The sequence below is a fragment of the Vulpes vulpes genome, chromosome 4 (assembly GCF_048418805.1).
Source record: "Vulpes vulpes isolate BD-2025 chromosome 4, VulVul3, whole genome shotgun sequence".
Lineage (NCBI taxonomy): Eukaryota > Metazoa > Chordata > Mammalia > Carnivora > Canidae > Vulpes > Vulpes vulpes.
The window spans coordinates 68162692-68174383 of NC_132783.1; the positions used below are offsets into that span (position 1 = coordinate 68162692).

At 42.7% G+C, this 11692-nt stretch overlaps 1 long non-coding RNA gene across 1 annotated transcript in view; it reads right to left on the reverse strand.

Moving 5' to 3' along the window:
- LOC112927418 (uncharacterized) overlaps positions 1-1670 on the reverse strand; it is a 36404-nt gene extending 34734 nt beyond the window's left edge. The window contains exon 1 of the long non-coding RNA XR_003236528.2: positions 1541-1670. This is a non-coding gene — a long non-coding RNA (uncharacterized lncRNA). The remainder of the gene's footprint in view (positions 1-1540) is intronic.
- Between the last annotated feature and the right edge of the window lie 10022 nt (positions 1671-11692).

Sequence of the window (11692 nt, forward strand, 5' to 3'; positions counted from 1 at the left end):
GGGGGCCCCCAAGTCCTTCTGTGTACTCACCTCCATCCTTGGCTCACTTGCACCCAGAGGGCGGTTTCCTGCTTGCCTGGTGAGATGTGGGCTAGCTCTGACCCAGCAGCCCAGCCGACTTCTCTGCCATGGGCAGAGGTGGGTGCTGCTACCACACCTTCTCCCATGAGGAGATCTCTTTCCAAGTTTGCCCCACCTGGGGGGCTCCCCCTCAGCCCTAGGGCACACTCTTTCATTTTCTTTACATCATTGTAGTTATTCTCCTGGAGTAGTTTAATAATTCTTTATATTAAGCTTCCTGATTTTTCATTACTAGGTGGTTTCTGTTTTCTGATTGGTCCCAAACTGATGTGCAGGGCAATAATGAAGGGAAGCCCCAAAATGTCAGCAGGCAGCTGGCCTAGCCATCAATCAGTTCAAACTGGAACAGGAAGCCACAGGGCTCTGGAGGGGACGCGGCTAGAACTGATAGATTTCCTCACCACATGGAAAATTGAATCGAAAGGCTGTTGGGGGCATGAGAAAAAAATATCTACACGTATATAGAATCATAAGACTATTCTAATTGATTTGATCATGTGGAAAACTATTGTGGGGCTGTGGGAAAAGCAAGAACTGGCTATAGGTACATCAAAGCCTTAGAGAAAATGAAAATCATGTATTTGTTAAATCAAGAATTAACAATTAATTATAAAGGAAAGGAAATAACAATCATAACATGCTACTTGCATGTGGAGTTTACAATATTTATGAAGTAATAATTCTAATGATTCCATCAAAATTGTGATAAACCTGTGGTTGAAAGTGAGGGGGTAGGAAGCAAAGGTGGTGATAAAGTGATGTAAGATGCCAAATCTTCGATCTAATATAAAAAACAACACCTATGATTGATGAAAGAAATTTCAGTCTAAGCATAAAAAGTAGAAACATAAAGCTAAGCATTAGAGAAAACTGGTAAGAGGGGATACTAATCATAGGCAAAGAATACTTACAGCACCTATAATATTTTTTGTAACGAACAATTCAGCATTACTTGACATTTTAACTATGTGCATGTATTACACAAACTTATTTCAGAGAAAAGCTAAGAAAGTTCTTGGGTCGGAAGACAGTGAAGAGGAGGCAATCTTACGAGTTTGAAAGGTCCTCAAATATAATTCAAAAAATACATTTTCAGTTGATCTTGGAAGAAAGGGGATGGTATGGAAAGAAGAAGCACACATGCCCAGAAAGCATAGCATAGAGCCAATGGTTCTAAGGACAGCATGCGAACGATGGCAACTTGGCTAGTACCATGCACGAAGGGAAGAAAACAGTCCAGATACATGAGAAAAAGAGCAGGACACAGAAGGTCACAGAGAGTGAGAGCTGTTGAGGGAAAGAAAAGGCGGGGCAAGCTCAAGGGACTTTTAAAGCTTGCTCTGTTTAACAACTCAGGCATTGTAAGATCAATTTTTCAACCGAGAGCTGCCACTCAGGAGCACATATGCAGGGAGATCATAGAAAACATGAAATGAAGACCACACAGAACGCTACTCACCCCGGTGTAAGAGAGAACCCGGCCAAGGGCCTTCTGCTGTGGAAAGGTCGAGTCTATGTGACTAAAACTGTAATGTGCAGATCCCCCCGAGAGCTTGTTAAAATGCAGTTTGTATTCAGAAAGTCTGGGATGGAGCTTGAAATCCTGAATTTCTAACAAGTTCCCCAGTGGTGCTACTCTTTGAATATCAAGAGTCTAAAGTGATGCCAAGTTGGCCTTGCAACCAATCACTCAGACAAACAAAGCACAATGCATCAATCAACTGGGAAGGTCCAGAGTCTGGGAAACACACACATTCACATCACACGGGGCTGGTTCTGTCCAGGTGCCGCCAGGAAGATCAGTCTGTATGCACTCCGGTTCTCAAGGACCCAGTCTTGTCAGAGGAGGAGGCACCTGAGAGAGAGCTGAGAAACTCCATCAGGAGTCTTTAAGAATTCCTTCACATCAGGGAAAGAGAGGCGTGGGGAGAGCGCCACAGCTGAGAAAACCACCAGCTCAAGAACCAGTCACTTGGAAGATTCTCCTCTTCCTCAGTGGCATTGCTGGACCTGTAAGTCTGGAAAATTTGACAATTTTTCAAGACATGCTTATGGACTGTGTAAAGAAATATGGATTATATGCTATTTATAATTAAGTGGAGGAGTCGCTGGTTTAATAACCATACCCAAGTGTATTGATTAATTGGCTGATGTCAACTTAAAGGGACGTTTTAAAGGAGCTGTGGGCAGCTCTTTCATGTTCAGCAGCATTAGTTGTGATTGGTGTGAAATGGGATGTAAGAGGTATACATACAGTAGGACTCTTCTCCAAGTGACAGAAAACCAAGTCAAACAGGCTTAAGCAAAAAAGGACTGTATTATATGTATTGGCTCATTATGTATTTATTGGCTCATTGTATGTATTGACATTATATATTGTATTGGCACATTAATTTTTCCTATTTTTTTATTATGGTGAAATATACATAATGTAAAATTTACTATCTTACCCACTTCTCTTTTTTGAAGATTTATTTATATGAGAGAACGAGTGTGTGAAAGAGAGAGCCGGGGGAGGGGCAGAAGGAGAGAAAGAATCTTGAGCAGTTTCCCTGCTGAGCATGGAGCCCAATACGGGACTCCATCTCACAACCCTGAGATCATGACCTGAGCGGAAACCAAGAATTGGACGCTCAACCAACTGAGACACCCAGGCGCCCCTTAGCCATTTCAAAGTGTATATATCAAGGGTATTTAAGCCATTCATAATGTGCAATCATCACCAACCATCCATCTCTGGAACTCCTTTCATCTTGTAAAACTGAAACTCCATACTCATTAAACAATAGCTCCCTATTCCTTCCTCTCTCGCAAGACCCTGGAAACCACCATTTTACTTTCTGTCTTTATGATTTTGACTACTTCTAAACATCTCAGATAAGTGTACACATTCTTTTGTGACTGGCGCATGTCTCTCCACATAATGGCCTCAAGGCTCATTCATGCTGTAGCATGTGTCAGGATTTCCTCCCTTCTCAAGACTGGACAAGATCCCATTTTATATAAATATATACAGTCCACATTTGGCTTACCCATTCGTCCATCAACAGACACTTGGGTTGCTTCTAGTAGAGTACGTAGTTAGGTAGACATGAACTGGAGGGTAAAGTGGTGAAATATAGGTGACACATTTGAAGCCCAAGAGCTCAGCATCCTGACTTTCTGGCTTTTAACACCCTAGCCTATGGCTTCCAACACCCTGCACTAAACAGACCAAAAGCAACAGGTGCAGAACATGCTCACGCCTCTTCAACCCCTCTCACAGGGTGACTCATTGCTTATTATAATATATTTACATGTGGTTTCAACCCTGCCCCCCCAACCCTCCCCAGGTGACAAGATGGCCATTGTCAGTTACAGCAAGAACCTTGTAGGACCAAAAGCTCCCCTCCCAACCAGTGGGAGGAGCCCTTTAGAGGATTGGAAATAAGCCTCAGTGGGAGATGGCCCTAGCTATGACCCACAACCTATGCAAACATAAAAAGAAAATGCACCCCTCACTCCTGGGCGGTCACCACCTCTGGACCTGCCCATTCTCCCACCTTGAGAGTGCACTATCCCCAGTAAACTGCTCTGTCCTCGCTACCTTCCCCCTGGCTGTCTTAATTCCAGCAGAGATCCTCACATGTACCTTTCCAGGGGAATCCAAGGAGAAAAACCTCCATTCGCACAACACAGACTCTCCTACCAGCTACACCTCTTCCACTTTTGCCTGTTGTGAATAAGGCTGCTGTGAACGTGGGTGTACAAATACCTCTTTGAGACCCTGTTTTCAATTCTTTTGGGTATATACTCAGAAGTAGAATTGCTGGATCATATGATATTTCTTTTTTTTCTTTTTTTTCTCTTTTTTTTAATATGGCCTCTGTGTACCTAGTGGCTAAGCCCAGTGGAATCTAATAATGTGATAACTCTGGAAATCAGATTCTCTTCCTTCTCCAGAGTTTTCTGGCTTTTCTATTGTTCTTACATATTGTTTTTGATGTCTCTTTTATTGATGTTTCTTTTATCATTGTGGGCTGTCTCTCTGCTGAGGATCAGACTGAAATGTAAACTTAGGGTCTTCTGAGATCTTCTCCAAGCCTTTCCCTGGGCATGCACAGGCACTTTCTAATTTTTCCCATATATGTAATCGTTTCTCAAGGTTCTAGTCTTTAACGTCTGGCTCCCAAAAGGAGAAATAGAGAAAAATGAAGGTGGGGATGAGTTAGGAATGGAACCAGCATTTTAAATCTCTAGAAGTCACTTTAGCAGGATTTGGGGTGAGGTGGGAGAGTCGCTTGTGGCACAAATCCCTGATACTTGGGAGTACTGGGTCTTTTTTGTCTGCGTGGCTGGGGGCAGGCTGCTCCAGAAACACATGCACAACTGCCTGCTGCGGATGGAGATGGGGGATGGGTAGACTACTGTGCTAAGAGCTGCAATTGACTGAAATTAACAGCAATTTACCATCCAGTCTTCCCTGAAAGTTGCAAGCTTTCAATAGACTGCACAGTTCCAAAATAGTTGTATCTGGCAGATTCCGCTAGTGCAATTGTCTCTATGGGGAGACAGATGTCTGGTGCTTTGTACTCCAACATCTCCCCAGTCTCCTTCCTCCTTCCTATTTGCTTTATTTATTATTGTTGTTATTATTTCATCATAATAAGTGTACTCTTTAATCCCCATCACCTTATTTCACCCGTCCCCTGCCCTCCTATAACCATCAGTTTATTATAATTAAAAGTCTGCTTCTTGCTTTGTCTCTCTCTCTTTTTTTCCTTTGCTCATTTGTTTTGTTTTTTTAAATTCCACATATGAGGGGCACCTGGGTGGCTCAGTGGTTGAGCTCTGGCTTTGGCTCAGATTGTGATCCCTGGGTCCTAGAATAGAGTCCTACATCAGGCTCCCCAAAAGGAGCCTGCTTCTTCCTCTGCCTATGCCTTTGTGTGTGTGTGTGTGTCTTTTATGAATAAATAAAATCTTTAAAAAAATTCCGCATGAGTGAAATCATACATTTGTCTTCCTCTGACTTATTTTGCTTAGCATTATACACTGTGTTGTTACAAATGGCAAGATTTCATTCTTTTTATGGCTGAATAATATTCCATTATATATATATGTGTGTATGTGTATTTAATACACACACTGTTTATATATATATATATATATATATATGCCACTTCTTTATCCATTCATTAATTAGTGGGCTGTTTCTATAGATTGCCTATTGTAAATAATGTTGCGATAAACATGAGGTGCGTGTATCCCTTTGAATTAGTGTTTCTGTGTTTTGGGGGTAAATACTCAGGAGTGCAATTACTGAGTGGTATTTTTAACTTTTAAAGGAGCCTGCACGCTGTTTTCCAAAATGACTGCACCAGTTTGCATTCCCACCAACAGAGCAAGAGGGTTCCTTTTTCTCCACATCTTCGCCAACACTTGTTATTTCTTATGGTTTTTATTTTAGCCATTCTGGTGCTGTGAGGTGATACTTGGTTTATTAATTTGAAAGACCAGAGCTAAGGTAGGGTCTAGACAGCTCGAAAACTCTAACTGGTTCTCAAATTGGCCCTGGCTCTCAGCAAATTAACAGAGAGCACAGAGTGGATGATTTGGGTGTTGCAAAAGAAGAATATAGTATAGGTATAGTCAGGGTATAAAATGAAGAGAAATCAGATCCACCTGGCAAGAAGGTCAGGAAAAACTTTTTTCTATGAAAAAGTCATGGAAGAGTCTTGGTTGAGTCTTGAAACATGGATATATGGTCTTTAAGAATTCAGAGGGCCCCAGTGTAGGAAGAACTACATCGTGATGAAATAAAAATGTCTGAGTTCAAACCCTGGTTCTATGTTGGGTGCTGCAACCTTAAGCTAATTACACTTCACCGTTCTTAGTCTTTGTTGTCTCATCCATAAAATGGGTGTCATGGCTGGATTGTTAGCAATGGCTAAAATTTATCGAGGGCATATAATATGCCGGCTATCATGTGGATACCTTCAAACATGCATTTCTTTTACCTATGACATAGATATTCCTACTACCCCTATTTTTAGATGAAGAAACTGAGATTCCAGAAGGAAATTTTCTCTGTCATAGAAAGAGAGGGTAGGGCAGCCCCGGTGGCACAGCAGTTTAGCGCCGCCTGCAGCCCAGGGTGTGATCCTGGAGACCCTGGATCGAGTCCCACGTCAGGCTCTCTGTATGATGCCTGCTTCTCCCTCTGCCTGTGTCTCTGCCTCTCTCTCTCTCTGTCTCTATGAATAAATAAATAAAATATTTTTTAAAAAAAACTTTAAAAAAAAAAAAGAAAGAGGGTAGACCAAGGTTTAAATTTGGACAGAGGTGAGCCCCATGCCTTTAACCTTCTAGTCCTCTGGTGTTCTAGGACATATTTGTAAAACACTTAGCAGGATGTCTGACACATAGTAAACACTCAATAAGTGCTAGTTGTTGCTAGTGTTGCTTTTGTGGTTGCTATTATTCTGGTTGGATGTGATCTTGAAACATATTCTCTGCTCCAGCCAGCTCAGCCTTCTTATCTTGATAGTGGCCTGGCTGACCACAGTGCCCTACCTTATACCATATCATAATCTACCATCACACAGGATTTTGAGACAGGTATTTTCCTCCATGCTTGTCATATAAAATTCACCTCCACTTCTTCCTCAACATTTCTTAAACTCTCCTGACAAGGTCAGATGACACCAAGGCAAAAAGATGCAAATCCAGCAGAAAAGCTTTTTCTTTTTTAAGATTTATTTATTTATTTATTCATGAGAGACACAGAGAGAGAGGCAGAGACATAGGCAGAGGGAGAAGCAGGATCCCTGTGGGGAGACTGATGTGGGACTCGATCCCAGGACCCCAGGACCACAACCTGAGCCAAAGGCAGACGCTCAACTGCTGAGCCACCCAGGCATCCCACAGCAGAAAACCTTTTTCCAAGGAATCTGTTTGTTTTAAAAATCACATAGGATTACTTTTCAGTGGTCAGATTTCTCATAAATACTGTGGTTTGGGGCACTTTCTTTGGGGCAAGAAGTTAATGCTCACAAAATGGGCACCTTGTTTCCGGTCCAAGGCACTGCTTCACCTTAAGAGTGTTTTTCCAGCTCAGCACCAGATGCTCCATGGCCCACTTTTATGCCCTTCCTTTTCTTTACACTTCCATGAGGATATCTGGGCATTTGCACTCTGGGAATTGTTATTCATAGCTCTAATGTGGCCAATTGTTTCTCTGTCCAGAGATTTGAAATCTACAAAGCATCCAAAACTTAAATGTTCATCCTCTGAGAAGCAACTGTCTCCTGTATAACCTTATATAAGTCCTGTGATCCCGGGCAGCCCTGGTGGCTCAGCGGTTTAGTGCAGCCTACAGCTCAGGGTGTGAACCCAGGATCGAGTCCTATATGGGGCTGCCTCCTCTCTCTCTCTCTCTGTATGTCATGAATAAATAAATAAAATCTTAAAAAAAAATAAGTCCTGTGAGAAGACCCAGGCTTAAAGTTGACCTGCTTTCTACTCTGGAGAAGAAGAGGTTACGATGGCTTTTGTAAGATTTGGAATCCCACCTTTAAGATGGGTCATGAATCCTCTGGATGATCCCCAAAGCCATCTGGGGTGGTGACTCTCAACTCTTTCTGCTCATTTGAATTCACCTTGCGAGATTATAAAAGTTCCCAGTGCCCAAGCTAATCACATGAATCCTTGGGGTTTGAGTTCAGGCATCCGTACTTTTTAAATTCCTTACACAATTTCAATGTGCAATGAAGACCAAACCTCTCTTACCCTACAGCACGCTTCTTAAACTTAGATGTGCCTGTAATTCACCAGGCGATCTTGTGAAAATGCAGGCTTTGATTCGATAGGTCTAGGATGAGGCTTTTCCAACAAATTCCAGGTGATGCTGATGGTGCTGGTCAGTAGGCCATGCTATGTACAGCAAAGCCCTAGGGAATATAGTTCTGTCTGCAGAAATTCAGACCGAAGTTCTTTAGGGCATGAAGAACAAACATACACCCCAAGAGGACTGCTATTGATGGGTTATTAATTCCATCAATGCTTATTAGAATCACCTTTGGAGATTAGAAAAAATGGTTTCCATCCTGGAGATTCTGATTTATTGGTCTGAGCTAAGACTTTATATCTACATTTAAAAAATACTCCTTGGGTGATCATGGAACACGGTTATACCAACAACCATGGACAAAAATAACCGCTACTCCATGAGTTTATTCTTTCAGAGAATTATGGGGGTGATGGGTTCAAGCTGTGGATTTTTGCAAACAAGGTTTTAGGGTCTTGACTTGGGATGCCAGGACTGTCTGCCTGAAATCTATATTTATCCATGGGCACATATGAAATAAGTTCAGGGGACCAAAGCAGCTGGAAATCTTGGCACAATGTTAAGAAACCAACCGTAACTTCCATCCAAAAAGGTAAGGTGGTTGTAGAATCCAAGATTAACCAGCAGACTAGCTGCATCTCTGTGTCCCTCTGTCTGTCTCTCTCACACACACACACAAACATACACATACACACCCCTAGACATAACCTTAATTTCCTTTCAGCCTGTGATTATTTTTCAACTTAACATTGATAGTGTTCCTATGAGACAGTAACTTATCTCCAAAGAAAATAATGACAGATGGAAATGAAGACAGATAACATACCCAGAGAGATTTGCATTCTCTAAGATCAGGAGAATGATGGGTTTCCACTGTGGCCACACAGGTGGCGGAAGCGTGTCCCCATCCTGACTTGCCTACAGCCCCATTTCCAGTCTCTCTCACAGGGACCAAATCTGCATCTTAAGTGCATGAAATTAATTGAATTTATCTTTATTCATGTGATAAATTTTTAAACTTGCAAATTAAAAATCATCATTTCCCAGTGAAACTCAAGTTAAATAAGAAGCCCTTACTCGTTTTCAGAATTCTGATATTTTAGAATTTGTGGGCTATTTTTTTTTAACTGACAGTAATCCCAAAATAGCCACTCATGTTCTAAACAGAGCAGGTATTCATAGATGCATATTAGGGAAGATGACTGCAGTTATGTTTCTAGGGCACAATGGTAAGTGTTGGAAACGTCCTCAGCCCAAAGAAAGACACAGAACCTTGAGAGAACAAAAAAGAAATGTGTTTCTCTCTTGTATTGTCTACATAGTATAGGGCACCATCACTCACCCGGTTACCAAAGCCAGACAGCCAAAAATCAGGATATTTGCTGAATGAATCCCTGATTTTCTCCATTCATACCACATGTACTGAATCACTGAGGTCAACTGATTCGACCACAAAATACTGCTCCAATTCACCCTCTGTTATATTTCTGACCCTACCTCTTCACATCAGGCTCTTTTCTCCCTCTTTCTCTAAGACAACAGCAGTAGCCATTCTTGAGCATTGTCTGTATATCAAGCACTGTGCTTGGTGCAGAGCATACAAAGAAAAATAAGACATGGCTTTGTGCCTTCAAAAATGAATTCTAGAGGGGAAATGAGAAAAGTACTCAAAAACATTGCTCAAGTATTTAATATGTGCCAGGTACCAAGTTAGATACCAGGGTAGGTGTGGGGAGAGGTAGGGAACAAATAAGACAACATTTGTCTCCTCTTTTTGCTTCAGAACAATAAACCCTCCTTCCGAAAGCAAGCAAACAAACCCCAAAAAGGCAACTTCAACTAGCTTGGGCTCCCAGATTCCTGAAAAAGTTTCAGCAAGCAAACAACAGGAAGGACAGGTTGTACCTGAGCCTCAAGAATGCAAATACCCACAACATGATTTTCTACCTCCTTTCTCTATATGTTGGCTTCGTTTCCTCCACATAGCAGCCTGATTCTCTAGGGTTTCATCTTTTAGATACCTCTACCAGAAATCATCCTCTTTACATGACCCAGTTGGGGCCTTGAGTATATCCAACTGGCCCAGCTTGCCCTGAGTGCCCACCCTGGACAAGTGGACTGTGACCCAGGGGCACAGGAGCATGGCAGTTCCCAGACAGCCACAGATATGGCTGGGGGGAGGGTGACTAGCTTCCAGGAGGAGAGGGGCAGGACTTAGTGGACACAGGTATCTGCCACACTGAGGAATCAGAGGACGTGCCGTGTGGTGCGTACAGTGATTGGGTATTACAGGATTGGTCACAGTGGGTATTACTGTACCAGTAATCCCAGTGGTATTACAGTGGGTATTGGTTACCAGGGGTAACCAATAAAGCACAAAAGCCCAGGGTGGTGAGGTCTGAGCCAAGGCAGTAATTGCAGGAAGAAAAGATGGTGGTGGAAAAGATTCCAAATAAGAACACTTGGTGTACCTGGGTGCTCAATCAGTTGAGCGTGTGACTCAGGTCATGATCTCAGGGTTCTGGGATTAAGCCTTGCATCAGGCTCTGCTCAGTGGGGAGTCTGCATGAGGATTCTTTCCTTCTCACTCTGCCCCTCCTCTCTCTCTCTCTTTCTCAAAAGAAAATAAATAGATCTAAACACACACACACACACACACACACACACACACACACACACACCTGCTGGTTTGTTTGCTGTGAGGCCAGACAACTGGGTGGCTGGAGGGGACCAGGAGCTGACCATTAAATGAAACCATTAAATGAAAGAATTATGGGGGATTGAGAAGTGATAAGGTCATTTGGGCAACCGAGCTGACATTTCTACAAAATATCCATGTGAAAACTGAGGGACACTTGGGCTCTGAATATAAGGACCTGGAATCATCAAAGCCATCATCTTCAGATACTAGAAGGATGATAAAATTAGCAAGAAGGCAGAGGAAACAGTGAAGAGCTATCACCAGTTAGCCCAGCGTTGGGAGAACCCAGATCTAATTTCAGTACAAAACCCTATAAAACTGCCTCCTCGTTATTACTTTTCACAGAAAGCAGAACTCTGACATTTTAGTGGCTAATAAGCATTCCTAGAGTTCTCCTTGAACCCTCTATTCAATAAAGTAGGTAATTCAATTGGAAAAAAAAATGTACTTTTATGAGGCTTAGTGAAGTTCTTTTTATTTTGGATGAAAAAAGAATCCAGCCCTAAGCCAGAATCTAGGCTGAAAGAGGCAACTTCCAGGCTCCACTGGAGCCCAGGAACTGTGGGGCAGGGGCCTGGGGGGGTGACGATGTTATCTGCAGTGGAGGACACAATAACCCGAGGTCCAGCTAAGACCCTCTCCGGAGCGGAGCAGCAGTGAGGGGCTGTGGGGACCCAATCAAAGGAGGATTTAAGGAAAACAGGTGGAGGTGTAGGAATGTGGGAGGGACAGGGTGTGTTGGTGACATTTCTTTTGTGCTCCCCTAAGACTGTGTGGCACTGCTTAGAAATGGAAATAAGCTGAGCTGACTGATATTAATCAGTACTGTACAAACCCCGGGTTCCCAAGGGCCTCTCCATGTAGTTAACCATTTGCCCCAGGAAACTGGGAGACCTCGGGGATTTCCTCGAGAAATCTAGTAGGCTTCAGTATGAGGGGAATGGTTGATGTTTCAGAGGTTAGATCCCAAAGGGCAGATCTTGGTTCTCTCACATGGAAGGTCTTCTCACAGGACCCAAGGTTGACCAGAAACTAGCCTCAGGCTGAGGGACAAGTTTCCTGTCTTCATACCCACAACTTTG